This window comes from Oculina patagonica, chromosome 5, assembly GCF_052425735.1.
Source record: "Oculina patagonica isolate OP01 chromosome 5, crgOcupat, whole genome shotgun sequence".
Classification (NCBI taxonomy): Eukaryota; Metazoa; Cnidaria; class Anthozoa; order Scleractinia; family Oculinidae; genus Oculina; species Oculina patagonica.
The window spans coordinates 30,622,511-30,639,638 of record NC_135762.1 but is presented as its reverse complement, the minus strand read 5'-3'; the positions used below and the strand labels follow the sequence as shown (position 1 = coordinate 30,639,638).

Genomic DNA, 17,128 nt, shown 5'->3' with positions numbered 1-17,128 from the left:
TGCATAACCTTGGTTCTAAAGATACACTCGCAACTTTCAAAGTTAAACAAGAACAAAGAAAGGGTTGCTCTAGAACATATCCATACCCCCATCATAACTGGTATGTTACAGCTGTACATAACACAACTGGAACGTTTTGCATGTAGCTTCCCCCCTCCCCCAAATGGGGGCCCTATACGATGGAATGGTGACAATGACAGTCTTATTATTGCCTAAGGGACCGGTCATTATTTATGTAGAGGGGGGGGAGGGGGAGGGAAAAAATATGTTGGAAAGATCAAAATTTCAGTATGGCCCCCCCCCTCCAGGCCATGTAAGTAGCAAGTGACCCCTGCTTCTTTATTATATTTACGTGATGACCCCCCCCCCCTTCACCTCATATCTCCCTTTATATGCCTTAAGTAATTATTAAATGCATGTTACATACAATCTTAATTGCACACTTGTTCTGGATACTCTTTCAGCAATAGGGCAAATTTTGGATGAGTTATGTGTATAGTAAACATACCTCAATTATTAACTCCTTAACTTTGGAAAAGTGATAGTTTTTACAAATTATGCTCTCATGGTGAACACAAATGTAATACCGGTAACCATGCAAAATATAATTCTTTTCCAATGATTTTCCTTAAGTGTAAAAGAACTGCTTTCTTGTTGTTATATCATGTGTTATTACTTCTTGGGCTATTGCAGTGATAATCATTTTGTAAAAAGAAATAATTGCAGTCAAACCAGATATTAAAGCAGATAGTTCTGGATTCTTTATTTAACTAAAACTTGAGATAACAATGGAGTTTAGAGTGCAAACAGTATTTCTGTAAAATACAAATCACTAAAGTTGTACATAATAGTGGAGTTTAAACAAAAGAAAACAATAGAAATTATAGCATAAAATTGTACAATGTAGCGTCACTGTTTCACTTATAGTGTTTGCACTCTTCTATTTAACTGTTTTACCCAACTCAAACTGCTGATCCCCCTAAATCTTTATAAAATATTTTAGCCCCCCCCCCTCTTGCCACTCTGAAATAGCCTTGACCCCCCCCCCTCTACATAAATAATGACTGGTCCCTAACAGCAAAAATAACAGCTTCCTGCTAGCAAACTCAGTAAAAGGTAGTGGCAAGCAAAATATTGACATTCCAGATGTCATTCTGCCAAATAGGGTCCCCAAAACGATAACACCTTTTTCCTTTATGAGTCCCTTTGCCCTTAGCTTTATTACATGTAAACTTAGCAAAAATTCTGGAGAGGCATAAATACTGTTTGTTACATGTAGTTCTAAACTCAGGTATAGATTGCTTGGCAAAAATTTTACCATGCCATTTTACCATTTTACCAGGCATTAACCCTTTCACTCCCACAGGAAATACCACATTTTTGTAAAACGGTAACTATAGACCCAAAGACCACATGCAATATACCATTTGAAAGGTATTGTTTCTGGTATGTCATAAATCATACTAACAGACACAGAGGAAGTCACTGTTTTAATTCAAAAGGTGACAAACCCAAAAATATAAATCATTAAAAAATATCTCATGCCGCCTATATTTTGGGTATACCCCTAAACTATAGCTTAATTTGCAGCTCTTAATGTGTGGGTTGTTGTCAGATATTTACTTGATTTTAAAATTGAAAGAGGAAAAAGTTGCAAAAGTTATAGGGGTGGTTAATCAGGTCTCGTATGCTAGGGGGTATGATTTTATGCATTAAAAAGAAAGATCTGTTCAAGACCATTTTCCTGTCCAAATTTCATACAAATTGACCAAATATTGAGCATGTAATGGCATCTTGTGCCATATGGCACTCTTGGGAGTGAGAGGGTTAAGAGATTGATGAAATGTGTATCTCATTATCATAATTATTGTTCTTTGCAGTGTGGGCACTGGGAATTAAATGTTTAGGTAGCATGATGATTTTTTTATGTACATGATTGTACCTTATCTGGCTTTATTTCATCAACTTTAAAATTACACCTGTCCTTATAAATAAATTGTATTCTACAGACAGTACATTTGTACATGCAATGAAGAATAAAATATAATAATCTGATTGTTCATTTATCTCTTTCTGTGTCTGCAACTCTGTGGAAATTCTGCTACCCGTGTTAACCCTGAAAAAGGCAAAAAAGACATAAGATTTGTTGATGATCATTGGCATCAAATGAATGTTTATAATTTTAAATTAGCTTAAATTGTTCAGAACACTCTGCAGATGCATAAAAAAGAGATATATTTTTCCAATTTTTGCCTGGGCCAGGGACTGTGTTGGGGGATACTGTATGTTCAGAAACAAAAAAATCCTTTGACCTACTGAAGGCATAAATAGTGCTATCAAAAAGACCTGGCATATAACTGAGCTTTGGTGGGTGTTTTGGGGTCAATCACTGGCTAAAATTCATGATTTCCCTATTAAATGAGGTGCCTTAAGACTCTTACATGTATATTGCTCTCTGACAGGTGCTGTTGAAAGCACTGTGATTAATTCCACGAAAGCTTACATATTCTCCCCTTTCTTAGTGATGTAGCTAAGAAAACACTACGCTGGCTCATCAACAAGCCCAACTGTGAAATTTCAGCTGAGTTAAAATTCTATTTCTTTATTCGCCTAGTACCACAACAAGACAATTTATGTTAGGTTAGGGCTTAAGCTTACATGTAGATATTAAGATTAGCTGTTAACAAGCGGAATTTGAACAGGTCAATTTGCACTTCTCCCACAAAATAATTACAAGTATTTCAGTAATTTGTCGGGTCAGGTAGCAGATCTTGTTGGTTTTTTTGCCCTCCTACCCCTCCCCCCATCCCCTCTTTTCTTGAACAATGAAAACATTACATTTTGTATGTATATTTACATGTGCGGTTACATGTAAATTGTGTATATTAAATTCCACAATAGGAACCATGATTTTAAGGAAACATAAACTTACCAAGCAGTTAAAACACTTATCATTTTTCAAACCCCAAAATTTTATACTTAAAAAACAAGTTTCATGCTCTAATGTAGATTCACATAAACTAAACTCTGTCATAGAGCATTTAGAGAAACAAAGGTATAAACTGACACTAATGTAATGCTTACCTTCATCATCACAGACATTAACTGCACCCCTTGAATTCCTGTTTTCCCTCACTAAAAACAAAATGTACACAATATCAAAAACCCATAAAAGGTATGGAAATCCTAATATAGCAAGTTTTAGAAATGAAACAGATTTGCTTATATGAAATTAATGATAAACTCAAACTGCCTCTTACAACCTCCATAAATACCGGTCACTCAATTAACCTCGCAAACCTTGATGTACATTTGAATGTAAATGTATTTTAAATTTGCTTTAAATGATATTTTCCTCATTGCAGACAGGCACATTTTAAACTTTTTTTTTATTTCAGGATCGAAAACTAACCTGCTACTCTTGTAGAAAAAATAATTCAGGCAAAAATATCTGATTAGTCACTGCTTTAGGCTGGAAAACTTTGAAAGGATTAAAAAATTGTACCAGTCACAACCATCAAGATAGCAATGCTAATAGCCACAATTCCCCTCTGGTTGTCCGGGGCAAGTAGATTTTCCTGTCAAGCAATTAATTTTTCATGCCTGCTTGCATAATGGGTAAAGGCCCAGGCATATCATGATCATCTGACTACAAGTTAATTATACAGTCACAAGTTTGCTAATACATAGTGTCACATGCACTGTCCTAGGCCAACAAAATTTGAGAGCTGCTTATTGACCACAGGGCAAACTCGAATTTTTTTCCAAGTCCTTATCCTATATTATAACTGATCAATTTGGTTGTTATAACATAAAAAAGTTCATGATCTTACACATAACATATTAGTGCTTTTTTCTCTATTGTAATTTACAAGAATCCAGGCGTAGTCAATCGATAGAAATTGATATCTCAAATCTGTCGATACAATATATAACTATTGATATGAATCACAAATTGATAATCGGTAATCGATAACAATAGAACTCACAGAAAAAATATTATCGATTGTTATTGATTGAGAAAATCGATGAAAATCGATACTACCGAAACAGGTAGAGCGCAAATTCAAAAACATGCGTAACGGTTGTTTTCGGCGACAAACGGCAACGATCTGCGTCACGTTTCTTTGCTTGTCAAATGAAAAAGGTAAACGCACATGGTTACATTCCTTTGTGTTCTGACTTCGTTGTTCGTGCCAAAAACAACCATTACGAATGTTTTGGAATTTGCGCTATACCTGTTTCGGTAGTATGTGGTCCTCGGGCCGCCATCAGCAATAATCATGTCGATTATACTGCCTCTTAGGCTGTCATTGATTGGTTTTCCTGATATAAATGTCCTGCCTTTGCTGTTTACAGAGAACACCATCATCGAAAGCTTCATTAAATGTTGAATGAAACGTTCAGGAATGTGACTGTGTATGTTGTGGTTTAATTTTGTTTTTGGTTTAAAATTTTTCAAACCAGTTTGGTTTTTATTTTTCATTGTCTCCTATTCATTATCATAATCTGAAACAAAGGGAAATAAAAATCAAACTGGTTTGAAAAATTTTAAACCAAAGATAAAATTAAACCACAACATGTACGTTCACCTTTTTTTGATTTGACAAGCACAGCCACGTGACACAGATCGTTGCCGTTTGGCGCCAAAAACAACCGTTACGAATGTTTTTGAATTCGCGTTCTACCTGTTTTGGTAGTAGCAATCGACAGTAATCAATAACAATCACTTATACCAAGGAGCCCCTGGAGGTGTAAATGTATATTCATTTTAAGGTGATTCCCTAGTATTACATTGCGCATCCTTGCTTACTGCGCAGAATTTTACGCGTAATAAGCACGCGCAGATAAACAAAATGGTGGCTTTTTTCTATGCGGCTTGGCTCGCGCGAGAGAGAAATCATCATTTTCTCGTAAACGAGTTCGGTGACCTAGATCATTTTTTCTGTTAGTTCGAAAGTAGCGATCAAATTCTTTCTATAAAAAAAAACCAGATCAATTTCTATGGCAGAATAATACATTATCACCGAAAAGATGCACTTTCAGCAGTATTCACAAAAAAAATATAAAGGAAATATAAGGAATTATATGGTAAATACAAGGTCTTCCTGCTCCTAAACGAATACGGTGACCCCCCTTTTTTAATTCAAAATTTAACTTCCCTTAAGGTAAACAAACAACTGGCAAAGTTTAGTTGGAAATCTATGAGCAGTTCTATTTCTAGGGAATTACCTTAAAGATATTAGATGGCGTTAGTATTAAGTAAAACAATACAAAGATTGATATTGATTGCTATGGATTGTTATCGATTATTGGTTTATCGATTGTCTATGCCTGGAAAAATATGAATAAAATTATCAATTTATTCCCAGAACGGCTGTTATCAGATTACATGTATAAATACAAAACTTTCACAAAACATTTTCACTCACTAAAATAAGGAAAACTAAGCAAAGTTCTGAGTAAAAAATAGTACAGTATGTGGTCCTTGGTCCGCGAATAAAAGTGATAAACTTGAATATCTTACCTGAATCAAAACATTATCGGCTGAAATTTTCCCTGAAGATAGCTTTTATGATTCTCGAGTTAATTCCAGAGTGGCAACTTTCCTTATGAAGTATTTTTCTTGTAATTCGAAAAAAGGTGATCGTGTTCGCTGGCCCTTGGTCCGCGGTTGTGGTCCTTTATCCGCGAGTCACGTAAACAAAGTGAAAATTACTGTAAATCGCAATAATTTTCAAAAAAGTTGCAATGTTTTAGCAATATTTAAGTTATTCTTTTCTATTTTTGACATTTTTAAGCTTCAGTCTTGCTGGAAGTCGTTGTTAGGCGCGAGTATAAAACAACCAGTATATTCTTCAGATTTCTTTCAGACCGAAGTCTCCAACGAAACCCGCGTCTTAATTTCTTCTCTTTATAACTCTCCAATTTAATTTTGAAACATTTGAAGCGAGGATAAATGCCGTAGCACCAATGCGTGCACCCAGTACTTAATATTTTTCTGAATGATCGTTGTTTTAGAACACTTTTTTAATTCACAGTCAAAAGTCACGGACCAAGGACCCATATGCGAAAATTGTTTATAACTTTCATTAGTCGCTAAACCGAAAATTTGCAACTCTGCAGCAAATTTCTTCGCAGATTCTGAAATCTATTGATATATTAACCTGTTCTCCAAAAAAACACGTTATCCCGTTGCGTTTTATCTATGCACTAGCTTGGTAAACGCGACCATGTAATTCACGGACTCGCGAAAAGTTGAAATTTCAAGAAAGGCAAATTTACCTGTCTGTTGACAAGCGTGAATTTCGCATCGTAACTGACAGTAAAAAAGCTGAAAATTTAACATACCAAAGAAGAATAGTCAAAGAATCATTGGAAACATTCATTTTTTGCCGAAGTTTAGATATCGAGGAAATATTAAATCATATTCGAAAAAGTCGCGGACCAAGGACCTCACGGACCAAGGACCACATACTGTATAGGTCATTGAGAAAACTATATTTCGCTAAGGCTAAGCAATGTCCCCTATTGTGTCTGACTCGAACACATTCTTACAAATTTGCAAATACACTTGTAAATTTTGATCTTGTAGTGTAACCGGAAATTTGCTGCGTGCTGTCTTCCTCCTACTTCGGTGATTCAATTGCAGGATAAACAAATTTATCGCAGTAGAAGCTGTCTGCTTTGAATACAACTCGTGTTTAAGACAAAACGAATTTCAATAAGGTTGTATGCCCTTGTTCTGACATACAGGTTACACGAACGAGTGCTATTAGATGGAAAGCTTGTTATCTAAATAACAAAAACTTTTCTAATCTGTTAAAAAAGGAACATCAATAATAAGCTTAGCTTACCTTGTTTTCGTAACGGGATTTTGTCTTTGATCGTCTTTGCTTTAAACTCAACAAGTAGCTTGGAAGATTTACGTCCATTTCGATCGCTCACAATCTGTTTTCTTTGGCTGCTATCCCGGGATAAACGAGGAATACATCCAGAAATAATTTATCGGTAATAAACTGTCGTGTGCTTTATAATCGCGGATCCGCGGATCCCTCTCGGTGAACTCATTCGTACGCTTGGTAAATCGGCATGTTGTGAGTTTGTTTCCTGACTTTTAACTCTGAACCATATTCAAAATTCTGCTGTTATTTAATAAACCTTGCCGTTTCACGAAAGTTTAGGTAGAAACCAGAATGGCCATAAGTTCAAATGATAGTTCAAATAAGCGTATCATGAAATTTCACCCGATTCACTCGACCCCTATGGCTGTTAGCCGCTGAAAATGCACCGTCGTACGCGGCTAACAGCCGTCCATCGTATACTATAGTACAATACCCATAACCCATTGCACAACGGAACAAACCAATATGGCCGGCTGACCACGAGTGAAAAGAGACTTTTTAAACGTGACAAATCATCAGTGGCTATTTTGCTTTTAGAAAGCAGATCCCTACCTAATTTTAGAAATTGAATACATTTTAGCCTCTAAGACAACGTTTATCAGGCTGTATTGTGTCACTTGATGCCTCATCTTTTACAACGTCGTACGGACGGGTGAATTTAAACTTGACAAATCTGTGGCTATTTCGCATAAGACACAAGATTGCTACCTAATTCTAAGAATAGAAGACATTTTAACCTTAAAGTAAACGTTTTTAAGGCTATATTGTGTCACTTGATACCCCATCGTATACTACGGACGGGTGAATTTGTACCGGCTGGCCATGAGTGAAAAGTGAATTTTCAAACTTGAAAAATTTGTGGCTATTTCAATTTAAGATATAAGATCCCTACCTTATTATAAGAATAAAACTCATTTTAACCTTTAAGCAAACGTTTTTTAAGGCTGTACTGTGTCACTTGATGCCCCATCGTATACTACGGACGGGTGAATTTGTACCGGCTGGCCATGAGTGCAAAGTGAATTTTCAAACTTGAAAAATATGTGGCTATTTCAATTTAAGATATAAGATCCCTACCTTATTATAAGAATAAAACTCATTTTAACCTTTAAGCAAACGTTTTTAAGGCTATATTGTGTCACTTGATGCCCCATCGTATACTACGGACGGGTGAATTTGTACCGGCTGGCCATGAGTGCAAAGTGAATTTTCAAACTTGAAAAGTCTGTGGCTATTTCAATTTAAGATATAAGATCCCTACCTTATTATAAGAATAAAACTCATTTTAACCTTTAAGCAAACGTTTTTAAGGCTATATTGTGTCACTTGATGCCCCATCGTATACTACGGACGGGTGAATTTGTACCGGCTGGCCATGAGTGCAAAGTGAATTTTCAAACTTGAAAAATCTGTGGCTGTTTCAATTTGAGACAGAAGACCCCTTCATAATTTAAAAAATAAAATATATTTTAGCATCTAAGACAACGTTTTTAAGCCAGTACTGTGTCCCTCGATGTCCCATCGTATACTACGGACGGGTGACTTTGTACCGGCCAGCCATGAGTACAAAATGAATTTTCAAAGTTGAAAAATCTGTGGCTTTTTCAATTTGAGACAGAAGATCCCTTCCTATTTCTAAAATTAAAAGACGTTTTTGCCTCTAAAACAACGTTTTCAAGGCTGAGCTGTGTCACTTAAAGACCCATCGTATACTACGGACGGGTGAATTTGTATCGGCTGGCCACGAGTGAAAAGTGAATTTTCAAACTTGAAAAATCTGTGGCTATTTCAATTTAAGAAATAATATCCCAACCTAATTCTTAGAATAAAAGACATTTTAACCTTTAAGCAAACGTTTTTAAGACTGTACTGTGTCACTTGATGCCCCATCGTATACTACGGGCGGGTGAATTTGTACCGGCTGGCCATGAGTGCAAAGTGAATTTTCAAACTTGAAAAATCTGTGGCTATTCCGCTTTAAGACACAAGTTTTCTACCTAATTCTAAGAATAAAAGACATTTTAACCTTAAAGCAAACGTTTTTAAGGCTGTACTGTGTCACTTGATGCCCCACCGTATACTACGGGCGGGTGAATTTGTACCGGCTGGCCATGAGTGCAAAGTGAATTTTCAAACTTGAAGAATCTGTGGCTATTTCAATTTAAGATAGAATATCCCTACCTAATTCTAAGAATAAAAGACATTTTAACCTTTAAGCAAACGTTTTTAAGACTGTACTGTGTCACTTGATGCCCCATCGTATACTACGGGCGGGTGAATTTGTACCGGCTGGCCATGAGTGCAAAGTGAATTTTCAAACTTGAAAAATCTGTGGCTATTCCGCTTTAAGACACAAGTTTTCTACCTAATTCTAAGAATAAAAGACATTTTAACCTTAAAGCAAACGTTTTTAAGGCTGTACTGTGTCACTTGATGCCCCACCGTATACTACGGACGGGTGAATTTGTACCGACTGGCCATGAGTGCAAAGTGAATTTTCAAACTTGAAGAATCTGTGGCTATTTCAATTTAAGATAGAATATCCCTACCTAATTCTAAGAATAAAAGACATTTTAACCTTTAAGCAAACGTTTTTAAGACTGTACTGTGTCACTTGATGCCCCATCGTATACTACGGGCGGGTGAATTTGTACCGGCTGGCCATGAGTGCAAAGTGAATTTTCAAACTTGACAAATCTGTGGCTATTTCGCTTTAAGACACACGTTTTCTACCTAATTCTAAGAATAAAAGACATTTTAACCTTTAAGCAAACGTTTTTAAGACTGTACTGTGTCACTTGATGCCCCATCGTATACTACGGGCGGGTGAATTTGTACCGGCTGGCCATGAGTGCAAAGTGATTTTTCAAACTTGAAGAATCTGTGGCTATTTCAATTTAAGATAGAATATCCCTACCTAATTCTAAGAATAAAAGACATTTATCTTTAAGCAAACGTTTTTAAGGCTCTATTGTGTCACTTGATGCCCCATCGTATACTACGGGCTGTCATACTGACACTAGTTTGACAAAGACTCAAGTCGAGGTCGAGATAAGAATTTGTATACAGTGTAGTTTCATGTGCATGTACCTTTTGCATTATAGATACAGTTTGGCATTATTTTTCCATTTTTTTTATTTTGAATATTGAAAATTAGGCAGTCGGTACTTTTTGCCTGAATTTACAGTATATAAAAATAAACTGAAACAATATAAGTAGCTATAAGTTAATTTTAAACAGTTAAATTATGCTGAGCCGGTAATAATTAGTCTCTGAAGTGAATCAGCTTTTGTGTAGAAGTAATAAATCTTAACTTTAATTCGATTTTATACCTCAGTGTGCTCTATTGCCAAAAATCATTATACCCATGAATCTTGTTGTGTTCTGATGAGCCTGTAGGTCAACTCACAATACAAATGACAAAAAGAGCATAAATAACACATTAGAAGTCTTGTGAGCCATTTTCGTTTAAGTACATTTGAGAGGAGGAAAAGAGTAGTGTATAATAAAGTTCGTGGATCCCGCGCTCTGTGGCTTGTCTAGGGGTCTGGTTCCCAGCCCGATAAGGTTCCGCACCCGAAATAGAATGCGTGCATAATGTCATATGCGTAAAACAACCATGATCATAGTCGTCGTCAGCGTCATCATAACTATTGTTGTTACTTCAGTACTTGTAAACGATTTTTTTGAGTTGACCCCAGGAGGAAGAAAATTGATATCCAGAGATAAAGCGTTTAAACTCTGCTACAGGCTGCTACCCGCTCCTTGTCAAAAACACTAAGAGAGTTAGCATTCCCCAGCAAACTATGAAAAAGCATTATGTAAGTACTTATGGTTAATGCTGGCTTAGTATTTTAATTTTCTTTTCGCTCGTATCAAACTAATATGAACAAGTTTTAGTTCAAACATTAACTGGTACTGTTTTTTTTCCTACTTTTCTAAATTACGATTTATACATACTTAGTTACATTGTACTTATTTTTTTTTTTTTGCGTAGTACTTAATTACTCCGGCATTACTTGTCTTAGTTTATTTCTGTCTTCTTTTATTACAACCTTGTCAAGCAATTAAATTCCTTTTTTGTAACTACTCAGCTCGTTTAGTTTATTTCTATTCTGGGTAGTTTTTTTGCCTATTTTAGTTAATTTATGTTATGCTGTAATTTTTTCTCTGTTTAATTTGGCAAAATAAAATGGTTGTTGTTGTTCTTAATTGATCCGAATCTTTTAATTCAGATGCAATTCGGAAATTCAGTTTGCAGATATGCTACGCACATTACGTGCTGTTTTTTTTCTTTTTTCAGTTGCAATGAACTAAAAAGAAAATTGAATCCCGGTGTCACAGTGCGACACCAGGACATTTTGTGCTAATTTCGTTATAAATATCTAGAAAGACTTCACATGGTTAGCTAACACACGGTAGATAGCTATTATTATATCTTCTAGCAGGAATTAATTCGCCTTGAAAAATAACCTTTGACAAATATGAACGCCCTTACACACAATTGTTAACACTGACGAGAAATACGGTAATTTATTGCTATAACGAAATCGTGTGCTAAGCCTGACTACTAGACCGACGTCTAAAAAGGACAGAAAAAGACAGCTTTTGCACAATTTTAAGAAGAAACTAGTCGGTAAAATCCATGAATGAATATAATTAACTTTGTCCAGAACAATAATACTTTAAGAAATAGATATAAATTAAAGAACCATCGGGGATGGCGACGATCGACGCTGTGTTTGACTTGTGGGGGTTGATTTGCTACGTTATGTACACTGACACGGCAACAAAACTTAAGAATATATATATCGAGAGTCAACAATTCAATAACCGCGTTAATCTTCAGCGCAAAATAATTATAAGCAGGACCTTTTTTCATAGAAGCAATGTCTGCTTGTTTACCGTTTGAACAATTTAATCCGTTAAATCAGGAAATATTTACAAATTATAACTTTTCTGCAGTAATTCTGGCATGTGCTAATTTCGTTACGGGTGTGTCAATTTCGTTATGGCACGATGGACATACAGTAGAACCTCGGTAACTTGAATTCGAACTCGGATAACTCGAACAACCCCGCTAACTTGAACTAATGTTTATTTTCCTTAGACCCACTTTTCAGTCATTTTTAGTCGGTTAACTCGAAAACCCGGCCCTGCTAACTCGAACTGTTTTTCGTTTCCCTTCAGAGTTCGAGTTACCGGTGTTCAACTGTATTTTGATACCTCACTCATACATAAAAGGAACGGGAGATTCTGTGGGGCATATTCACTAATTTATGGATGTCACCAATATATGTATCGCCTAAACACGTTGAAGGCAGACTTGTTACGACCCCCGGGGGGGGGGGGGTACTCAAAAACGTTTTATACGGGGAGGCTCCGCCCCAAGTTCTAACCCCTTACCCTTTTATATACCATTTTTGACAGAAATTGTACCCCTTTCGTATACCTTTGACTGAAAAAAGGTACCCCTTTCATATACATAAGAGACATGGCGTGGACTTAAAATAGGACGTTTTCTTGTCATTTTTATGTAGCTCTTAATAAATTTAAATAATACAGACATAAATTGCGTCTGCTCGAAATATTTTAATTAAAGACCCTTTTAAATAGCCAAATGACAGATTTTCATACCCTTTCATATACTTAAACTCGTGAAATCCCTACCCTTTCATATACCTGAAGCCTGAAAAAGGTACCCCTTTCGGGCGGAGCCTCCCCGTATAGGCCATTATAGGGAGTACCCCCCCCCCCCCCGGGTTACGACCATTATATATTTCATGTGGCTACGTTCATGAAACACACTGCACGCAGTGAAATCCATTGCCATCCAACAATAATAGGTAAAACATGGGTATATCTGAATGGTCACTTTTTGTTGGATGAGTCATGGTCAAATAACAACTCTCAAAAAGGGCAACTGTAGCTAAGTGAGGATGGTTCGAAATGACAATGTACAAAAGATCGGTATTTGGCTTATCAACCGTATCCAAACCCAAGTTATAAAGTGCCTTCTATAAGCAAAATCAAAATACGAAGTTTAGAAAAATACTTCAGCCATTTTATGCTACAGAATCGAACCCGGGATAAGCTGGCGTAAAAGGAGAGGTAGCAACATTTTTATTGCATATTGCTTCCTGTTTCATCTTGAAAGTGCTTCAGCCTCATGATCAATTGCTCTCTGACTGCACAGTTTGAAAAATACGGAAGTGCTAAACAATTTGTAGGCCCGGGCCTACGGGCCTATAGGCTAGATACGCCCCTGATCTTTAAATTAAACTGGTACAAGCTAGTTCGCCTTTTCGTTCATTTGCCATAAAGACACTGTAGTTTTCGTAGAATCGTAGTGAAATCTGGGACCTAAGCTGCATCTAGTTGAATTACCTTTATCCGCTGTAGTATGGAATCACTTTAGATTGGTAGAATTGTTAGTGAAGTTTGGGACCTTTTTTTCTCACTGTATGGAAAGAGAAGTAGTCTTCTGTTTCGGCCATTTTCCGTAACATCATTGCAGTTTTGTCCAAATTATAGAGTTAGTGAAATTTGGCACCTAACCCGCATCTTCGATTCAAGTCCAGTGGCGGATCTAGACCTACAGCTAAGTGTGGGGTAGGGTCCATCATCAAGACTGGAAAATATTTTTTCTCGGCCCTTAGTTTGGCCTAAAAATAAGGTGCCGGGAGGGGAGGGGGCTAGATCCGCCAGTTTCGGTCATTTCAATCATAGTAAAATTTGGCACCTAATCTCGATGAAATGGAAGCGAATGTTTCCAATCACAATACTTAACAAAGATTTCACGAGAAGCTTTCTCACAAGTTCAACACTTAAAACAGTAACACTTCGGGCAGACTGAAAAAAAGCACTACAGTAAAAAACCGCGAGTTAGAACCTGCTAAAAATTTGCAAATCAGACCCCATTTTTAGGGACGGACCATTATTTTCTTGGGAGGGGGGGATGAAAAATTTTCGTCTGCAAACTTTTTTTTTTAGTTTATGCACCTCTGCAAACATTTTTTTTCGAAATTCTTACTATTTTTTATTATACATATCGTTTTTGCAAACAATTTATATTGTCTTTCCAGGCCCTGCAAACAATTTTTTTCAATATTTTTCATCCCCCCCCCCTCCAAAAAAAATTATGGTCCGTCCCTTATAAGAACCTATTTAGCCTAAAATTTGGAAACAGGTGCTTAATTTCTAAAATTGATTAAAAATGGGGTGGGGTGGGGTGGGGTGGGGTGGGGAGGGCAGGGGAGGAGAGGAGAGGAGAGGAGAGGAGAGGAGAGGAGAGGAGAGGAGAGGAGAGGAGAGGAGAGGAGAGGAGAGGAGAATCTCTAAATATTACAGTAATAATAAAGTTACAACAAATCCACAGTTTTTCAATGAAATTTATTACCAAATCCTCAAAATATCAACTCTTGCGATATTATCATCAATATGTGTTTATAGACTGGCCACTGTGTTTTGCTAAAACAATAAGATGGCTCATGATTTCAGGTTAAAAGACGGTAGGAACCTTGAGCTTGCTGTTTAATTGTTAATTAGAAGATGAGCTAAAGTTTTCTATCGGCTGATAGCTGGCGAGCGGCGAAGCCCCTAGTCAACTATCAAACTCTATAGAAACCAAGAGGGAGATGTTTTAGCATAACCCACTGACTGTTATATTAAACAAAGAATATTGATAAGACTGATTTATTGACCGTTTGTATAGACGGCACCTGTGTAGCCAATCAGATTGCACAATTACCTAATAGAAGGCGGGTAATGTCAATACAGTAGAACCCGAAACAGTAACTCAAACTCTGAAGGGAAACGAAACACAGTTCAAGTAAGCGGGGTTTCGAGTTATCGGGGTAGATTGAATAAGACTGAAAGGTGTCCAAATCCAAGGGAAATGGAAGTTTGTTCGAGTTAGTGGGGTTTTCGAGTTATCCGAGTTGGAGTTACTGGGGTTCTACTGTACGTAGTTTACAGTTAGATAGAAAAAAATATTAGTAGTGCTTGCCCAACTCAACCTCTGGGTGGGTCCTCGCAGTTATAATACTGTTATTTATTATCCTTTTCCTGTTAGCTTGGAAGTACAAAAATCTTTTTCAGTGGTGTAATAAATGTCTTATCAACCAAATTTAAGCTTGCTCTTGCATGCACGTGCATGAAAATTGAAAAAAGCCTGTACAGCTGTACAGTAAAAACCCGCGTATAAGAACCTAAAATTTAAGAACCTGTTAGGCTAAAATTTTCATTTTAAACCCCCTTTTCATAAGAACATATTAAGCCTAAAACTTTCAGTAGGTTCTTATTTTACAAAAATGAAAGCACATATGAAAGTACAAAAAACTTTTAGTCTAGACATGCATGCTAGTACTTTGGAAAGATAAATTTACTGTATGGTTATCATCTAAACTGTATTCTAGATAATTATTTAATACAGCAATATTTATATCCCATATCACATATGCCCTGTAGTAGTTCTCTGTGCTGATGGCTATAAATGCACTAATCAAATTAAGAACCTGTTTAAGAACCTAAGTAGCCTAAAATCCCACTAAATACAATTTCTATAAGAACATATTTAGGCTAAGTTGGAAAAGTCTAGGTTCTTATACGCGGGTTTTTACTGTATCACAACGAATGAAGGACTGCTGAATTCTGTACATAATGACTAAACTCTGCTAAATAAGATTAGTCATGGATAATCGGTCTTGTTGGTCGCTGTATTAAAGCAGTCTTAGCATAATTTTATAGACTAATATCACTGATTCATGCTGATTTATACTTTTTAGTTGGAATAGTTCCTCACACTGTAGTCGACTGAGTACAGGTTCTGAGATGTCGTTACCCTTTAAAATTTCAAACCGGTGGAAAAGGTTGTATTTGCTCTACCTTGAGATTGCACAAGTCTCACTCAAACTGATTGTTGGACCACAATCCAGGCATAGACAAACACCAGATTTTGAATCGCAGAAATTGCATTTTTTCTCAAACCACGAGCCCTATAAAATTTCGAATGTTGTGGCTAGAACACGCGAGCTCGCGCAACTTTGACCAAACATCTTCGGCTCTTTGTATAATGCACCTATCAATGTTAAGCCCGAGGGGGGGGGTCGGGCAAGGGGTGGGGATTTTGACATTTTCTATAAAAAAATGTCAAATTCCCCACCCCCGGGACAAAATAATTGGTCAAAATCCCCATGAAAGGTGGTCAGATGTCCTACAAACCTTCTATATATGACCAAAATCCCTACCCTGGGGCCATCAGGTACGATCAAAATCCCCACCCTGGGGACCTACCTCACGATCAAAATCCCGTGGTTAGCCCGACCCCCCCCCCCTCGGGCTTAACATTGATAGGTGCATAACCTCTGATGGTGATGGGAGGTAGAGGTTTCTGACTCATCACTGTCAACTGAATATTCGACATTAGCTCATGCAAGAGCATTCGACAAATCATCATCAACTCCTTCAACTGCTTCATCATCATCAACTGCTTCATCGGCGTCAGAACCAACACTGCAGCTCAGCTGTTCTGTCCTGTTTGTCGAAGCACCATCGTGAAAATCTCACTTTAACTTCTGCCCTAAAACCTTTTCTTCGCCTGGGAAAAATATGCTCCATAACAACTTCGCTGTGGTTGTTTTAACTACATCTACCGATACTACATGTGCAGCCGATAATCGGCAGCCATTTTCTTTGGCATAAAGTCGTACTATAGTACGTACGACAGCGGCTGTTAGCCGGTAATTTTGGTATCATTTTCACGGTTGTTACCCAGTGCTCATCGAGTGAATCGGGTGGAAATTTTATTTAGCCGTGCGAACAGCAACCAGCGGACCTCCCCAATTTCACTTCCCGCTTCATGTAATTCCACACAGAAAAGTATTTGTGCCCGCGATTCAATGGTAAAATGTCACTTGATCAGCGGTCAACTTTAAAAAAACATTCAACCTCGATGTGTTCTACATCTGAGCCCGCGATATGATCATGTGATACTGGTCAGCGGAAACCTTGTTTTGACAGCTGTCAATTTGACATAACAAAGACGTCCAATCATGTCTATTAGTAATGATTTTTCCCGCCAAAAGACGCGGGTTGCCACCGGAGCCTAGCTCGTTCCCAGGCCTAATCCGTGCGTACGTACTATCGTACGCGACAACCAAAATTTCTCGGTTCGATAGGATACCATTTGCCTGCCTATGGGGCTCCGCACAAGGCGCCTTCGG

The 17,128-nt window shown here is 37.2% G+C and overlaps 1 protein-coding gene and 1 long non-coding RNA gene across 2 annotated transcripts in view; one reads left to right on the top strand and one right to left on the bottom strand.

Annotated features, from left to right (window-relative positions):
• The window catches only part of LOC144654314 (uncharacterized), an 88,668-nt gene that overhangs the window by 24,671 nt on the left and 46,869 nt on the right, over positions 1-17,128 (top strand). The gene's annotated exons all lie outside the window — the stretch shown is intronic.
• LOC144653655 (uncharacterized) lies at positions 1,834-7,066 on the bottom strand. The gene is made up of 3 exons (XR_013570787.1): positions 6,858-7,066; positions 3,085-3,135; positions 1,834-2,116 (listed from the first exon to the last, which is right to left on the bottom strand). It is a non-coding gene; the product is annotated as an uncharacterized LOC144653655 (long non-coding RNA).